Below are 6819 nucleotides of genomic sequence, written 5' to 3'. Positions count from 1 at the left end.
GCACTGCGTCACTAATCAGCTGTTTGTTATTAGTGATGTATTCCGCTACGGAGTCGTGCACAATTGTTGGTAAATTTTCACGTATGCATCTATCAAAATGTTTGTCTTTGTTCTCTACCCAATCATGAAATTCTTTATTAATATTTTGAAAATGAGCTGTGGCATCAGATTGTAAGATGTCAGTCAGGTGTTGTTCAACATCGTCAAATTTATTCTGCACGTCTGTAATTCGTTTTTCAAGGTTGTCGTGTACTGAAGGATATGTTTGAATTTGTTCAGTAAGAGCTTCACACGTGAAATTAAGGTTTTTTAATTGTGTCTGTAAAAGTGCTACGTCATTTGTAGTCTTTTCTTGTATCGTATTAAGCTTGGAAAATTTCGTACTGAGTTCAGTCATCTGTTTGGTCAGTGTGGCGTCTATAAGTTCCACACGTTTAGACAAAGTGTCACTACCTGTCTTGATTGCTATGAGATCAGATTTAATTTCGTCATTTTGTGTCTTTAACTGTTCATTTTGTGTCTTTAAGGTTGCCATGTTTTCCGCGTTCTGCATCCTTAAGGTTGCCATGTTTTCCGCGTTCTGCATCCTTAAGGTTGCCATGTTTTCCGCGTTCTGCATCCTTAAGGTTGCCATATTTTCTGCGTTTTGTTTCATTAGCATTTGTAACATGTTGGCAATGTTTACTGTTTGCAAGGTCTCTGCCCCCGCCGCGTCATTAGACGTGACGTCATGTATTAACATGGGCTCTGACTGAGACTTTGAAATTTTTGTGGTGGACGGCCTATTGTCAAAATTTCCGTTAACACTTGCGTCAATATTTGATGAATCGTCACTACCGGTTGCTGTCGTAAAGTCATTTTCTAACATTTGTCTCTCGTCCGAGTCGGATTGCGTCTGACTAGTATGTCTTTGCTGTTCCATCTTTGCGTATTGTTTTCTAGTTATGACCATGCCACACGTGATATATGTTTCAAGAAAATAATGTTTGACACTGGTTTTAAAATAAAATGCAGTTGAGCATGAATCGCTCGTAGCAACAATGGCCGTTTGTTAATTTAAAAATGTAAACTGAATATGGGATTATTGTTAATGGCTGCTGTCCTTGTTACAACTTATCGTACAGAAGTCGGCCATATTGTACACTCGTGTATTGGTATTGTTGCAGAAGTTATTGTTTAAGGAAAAGTACTGAGAATGAAATTTATCACTGAAAACTGCTACACGCGAAAGAAATACTACAGAATCTACTGAAGAGCTAATACACTGAATTATGCGCCTGGTCAAGCCTGCCAATGCAAAGATGCTGCGTCTTACCTTATTTTGCTGGAAGCTTCATTGCGTCTTCCCGCAAAATTTTAGATTTGGAAAATATCTTCAGATTTTTGTTATTTCTCATACATTCACGTCCAGGTCCAGAAAGTTGATTTTTTACATGAAACAAAGAGAACAATGTAACAAATGACAAAATAAAAAGTCCGACACGCAGTCGCCAATATAAAATAAATAAAATAAAATATTATATTAATTATTAATTATGTATGATAGTGATTGGATGTAATTAATATTTGCTTATCTGGAACGTGGACGTTTAATTATTCGGTATCAGACGCTTGACAATGGCTTTTTCGTAAATGTAATGTTATTCGTAGTTGACCGTGAAATAAGACTCAAATAATCGGACTTCGTGTTTAAATCGTTTCCAAAGACTGCTGCGGTAGGTGCGGACTCAAATCTAAATCTCAATATTAAAATAATTTGCCAGCCACGTCAATACGTCGTACAGAGGTGACTGTCTACTAAACATAAAAAGTTTACACAGTTAGTTAAATCAGATATATTCAACGAATAAGCCTACAGTTAAATAATTCTACTTACTTCTTTACAGAATCGAGTGCCTAGTAAGATTGCAATTCGCAGTGTTCTTATATAACATCAAATATGGCGGTGTGCCAGTCAATGAAATATACGTGCTTCCCGCACCACTTGTCCAAGACCTCTCTTTCTTAAAGAAACATAAGAGTATCGTAATTGTGTTTTTGTTTTATCAGCGACACAGCGCTGCAGTTTTGTGCTATAGGCTTTATTTATTTGTCACAGATTAATTATTTAATTAAGATTTCGCGTTTCCGAGGATACTTACGCACGACATGCAAATGTGCCTTTATATTGCCCCCTGAATTGCGAGGCGAAAGAACACACCTGCAGGCGAGCAATTCACCTAAGGGCACAAGAAAATCTAAGTTATCTACAACTATTTACATGACTTACATTATACTGTATATTATATACAAAATTTGAATGACGCGCGTGCGCCGTAAAAGTTCCTATGTTGGCAAAATAGAGTGCGCGCATGCGCAGAAGCGTCTGTGTGACTCCGGCACTGTCGTTATATCGTAAATTTAGATCACGCGGCACAGTATTGCAGTTCATATTGTTCGTGTGCGCGCGCATTTCTTAGTCGTTGCACAAAGAAAATATTCCACCAAGATTACATATGAAGACTACATTCTATGACAGGTAACTTAGTTGTAAAATTTCAATATTTGTTATAATACTATACAACTTTAGGTTGTTGAATGTTCTTAGTTACATAGTATTGCAATGAAATGCTTCAAAGAAAAATGTCTTTTTGTTTCAGGTGCGTTGACCTATACACATCGTGTCGTTATTACAGATTGTATTCATCTGCTGCACAATAATTTTTCACAGGTTAGTGTCGTCGTGGTAAAGTTTTTTTGATCACAGTAACAACGCTGTATAACAACGTGATTGATACATAAGCATGTCCATTTCCTATTTCCATTATAGTCGTTGTGATGCAGTTCGTTGTGACAAAAGGCATTGTTTATTACAGATCAGACGTGACCCATCGAGTAATTGGTCCATATGCAGTTCGTTTTCGATATTCCGTGGAAGCTTGGTTGCAGAGCCTCGGACGGCACATAGCTGGCGTCGATCCTTGGACAGTCCAGGTTATTGTGTCCGTCACATTTCGAGAACATTCCATTCCCTGAAGTTCCAACCAAAATTCTTCCACTCGTCGTGTTGTTTTCTGGACAGGCACGTTGTGACCATTTAATCAGGTTAACATCTTGAAGTTAGATACTGTAGTAATGTCACTAGACGATGCACAAATTACGCACTTCACATTTTCAGTTTTTTGCTAAATATAGCTCACCTAAATGTTCGTAGTTACTTATCAAAGAAATCGTTCATCGCGTTTACAAAGGTTTGATGCATGATGAATGACATTAACAGTTTCTTTCACATAGGTTTCTGCGTAGTTGCAGACTTAGTAATGTACGTTAATGTCCGTGAACAGTCGTTCACTATGCAATTTTTTTTTTCAAGTTTTTCACGTTTTGGCACTCGTTATGGTTCAAATTTTCACAGTTACATTATATATCATTTTTTTTTAAAAAAACATAAGTAATCATACATATACACGTCACATATTTTCTTAGCATAAACATAATACAGTTACACATAAACATGTTTACATCATCGTTACATAGCTATAAATTATTACATTATGTCACATTTGATTACATGAATTGCAGGTATTTACGTTCTCTTTAACGGTTTTGCTGGGATTTTATCGATGTTTTTTGTGATGTCATCTGAAATTAAGATAGGTTAGACACAACATTCATTACATCAGTAGCCAAGACCAGGCGTTTTCACTACTCAATAAATATTCAAAATAATAAGAGACGGGAAACTGTTCGATTCCTTGCGTTTTGTGCGTGTGTGTGTAGTGTCTGTGTGGCCTTGGCTACTGGTAGATGCTTTTCTTGCTGAGAGATGTGCGTCTAATCTATTTCTCGAAGTAAAAGATCGTTTCACAGATGACGTGTGTCGGTTCGTCAGGTGTCATACCAAGTCAGTGGTACCTACAGTCACAAATGTTCCGTGAAAAATTAATATATCATTCACTGCTACGTAATCATAAATTTTACTTTAATATTCAGTCTTCTCGGTGGTGCCGCGGCGTTGAAAGAAAAGTTCTTCTGTCTTCAACTGCGTCACTGGAACCGCTGAAATGAAAATTTCTATACTACTTATTATCTGTGTTGTAGCAAACAGAGTTTTGCGAGTTGCTTAGCAATGTTTTCATGGGTATGACTTTGACATTATTTAGCATGAAATGCTCTAAGATCTCGATGTGCGTATAGCCCAATAATTTTGTTAGTTCTAGGATGTTGTAACAGATACGCACCAGGATGCGGTATGTTAACAATTATATAAGGTCCTTCATATAGCAGACGCCACTTAGCATTGCGTCGTTTGAGTGCTACAGATTTATGATGAGTACGAAGTAGTACAAGCATTCCTACCTTGAATTTTTGTTTTCTTTTTATTATGTTTATGTGATGTTTGTTTCGTATCTGTGCGTGATGTGTCAGTGTAGTCAATACATCTATTATTTTCTGTTCAGGTGTGATTTCCTTGTCTGACAACTTAGGTAATGGTTATATCCATTGATCGTTCTGTTTGCAATTGAACATGATCTCGTTAGGTGTGTAATTTGTATTGTAAATATTTAAGTTATTGTGTACGCCTTCGAAAAGACTTAGGTAGGACACCCAATTAGTATGTTTTGATGAAATATAGGTCCTCATGAATCGGTTTAGTTCTCGGAAAAGTCTCTCAGTCGCGTTACATTGTGGACTAAACCTTGAAATAAATATACTTTTAATGTTATTGTCCCTCAGGAAATTTCTCCATTTGTACCCAGAGTAGTATGCTGCATTATCTGACAGAATTGCTTTAGGTTTTCTCACGTACGTCAGGTAATCACTTGAGAATCTTCGTATTATAGCATTTGCAGTGGCGGATTTTAAAGCATAAAGTTTTACATGTTTAGAAAATATATCGTAAAAAGCTAAGATATATTTGACGCCTCCAGAGCTTGCTGGATGCGGTCCACTGATGTCAGTACACAGAATTTCCAGGGGTTTACTCGGTAAAATAGAATGTAACTCTGTTTTTGTGGATAAATTCTGAGGTTTGGATTTTTGACATATGACACATGTTTTCAGTTCCCTGTAAATTTTTCTTCTCATATTGCTAAAATAACAGTATGTGCTGAGCTATGCCAAACACTTTTTCGTCCCATAATGACCCCAAACTAAGTGTGTGTGCCAAATCAAATTACGTTCAGACTCTTTGGGAATGCATACACACCAGTTAGTAGCATTTGGATGTCGGCGATAAAATAACACATCATTGTGTAACTTGTAATACCTAGTCAAAGGATGATTGTGTTTTTCTACCAGTAATGTTATTATCTTATACCAGTGAGGATCAGATTTTTGTAATTTAGCCATGTTTCTGCACATATCAATATAATATTGGTGATACTGCTTGTCTTGCATTAAGAGAATCCTGTAGTCATTTATATTTTCTAAGTCACTGTTGATTTCATTCATACCTTGTGGAAGTCTAGACAAAGCGTCGGGAATGGTGTTGTCCTTACCTTTTATGTACTTAATTTCAAAAGAGTAGTTCTGAAGAGTAACTGCCCATCGTGATAGTCTAGGATGTACAAGTTTACAAGTTAACAAAAATGTCAGGGCCTGGTGATCGGTATAAATTACTGTATGTTTTCCAAATAAATAATAATTGAATTTCTTGAATGCCCAGACTATGGAAAGTGTTTCTAACTCAGTAGTGGAGCATGTACGCTCACATTCAGTTAGAGTACGACTTCCAAACCCAATAATTCTTATCTGTTCCTTTTCTTTATTCTTTACAACTTGAAATAAGCAACAGCCCAAGCCAGTACGTGAAGCGTCACAAGTCATACAAAAATCTAAATTGAAATCTGGATGGCTCAATATATTTGCATTCACTAAAGCATGTTTAATTGTATTAAAGTCATTCTGGCACTGTTCCGACCAGATCCAAACTTGATTCTTTCTGAGTAGATTTAGCAGATGTTTACTGTTCAAAAGTGGTTGTGGTAAAAAACGTCTGAAAAATGAACATAGCCCAAGGAATGATTTTGACTGCTTTTTAGTTTGAGGGCTAGGAAAGTTTCTGATAGCATCTAATTTACTGGGATCAGGACGTATGCCCTATGAATTAATGATATGTCCTAAATATTTTATCTCACTGCAACCAAATTTTGATTTTCTAAGATTGGCTGTGACTCCAGCTTGTGCAAATTTTTCTAAAATTCTTTGAAGTGTGTCAACGTGTTCATTCCAAGACTGTGTAGCTATCAGTATATCATCTACATAGTGTGTGACTCTCTCAACTAAATCATCGCCAAGCACTGTATCCGGGGCTGTAATGAATACCCCATAACTGACATTCAATCCGAAGGGTAGAACACAAAACTGACAGGTTCGCCCCCCGAACATAAATGTAGTATATTTCCGAGAATCAAGAGTGGTACCTACTTGCCAAAATGAATTAGCGAGATCTATTGTGGAAAAATATTTTGCATCTAGAAATTTCTGTAATTGCTCTTCTACATTTTCGGGTTTTGTGTGAACCGGTAAAATTATTTCATTAATTGCTCGTGCGTCTAACACTAGCCTAATGCTACCATTTGATTTTTTGACAACAAGTAGAGGACTACAGTAAGGTGAGGTGGATGGTTCAATGACCTTCCAGTCTAACATTTGTTTTAATTCTTGCCACACAGCAGGTCTTTGAGATAACGGTACATTATATGTCTTGTGGTAGAAGATCTTGTGAGGCTTAACTTCAATCTTGTACACATACGTGTTGATAACACCTAATCGTTTGGTAAAAACTTGTAAATATTTGGATAACACTTCCTGTAGTTTTATACGTTCATGTACACT

Source organism: Schistocerca americana, chromosome 8, assembly GCF_021461395.2.
Source record: "Schistocerca americana isolate TAMUIC-IGC-003095 chromosome 8, iqSchAmer2.1, whole genome shotgun sequence".
In the NCBI taxonomy this organism is placed as follows: Eukaryota; Metazoa; Arthropoda; class Insecta; order Orthoptera; family Acrididae; genus Schistocerca; species Schistocerca americana.
The sequence above is the reverse complement of the archived record's forward strand: the minus strand, read 5'-3'. Positions refer to the sequence as shown.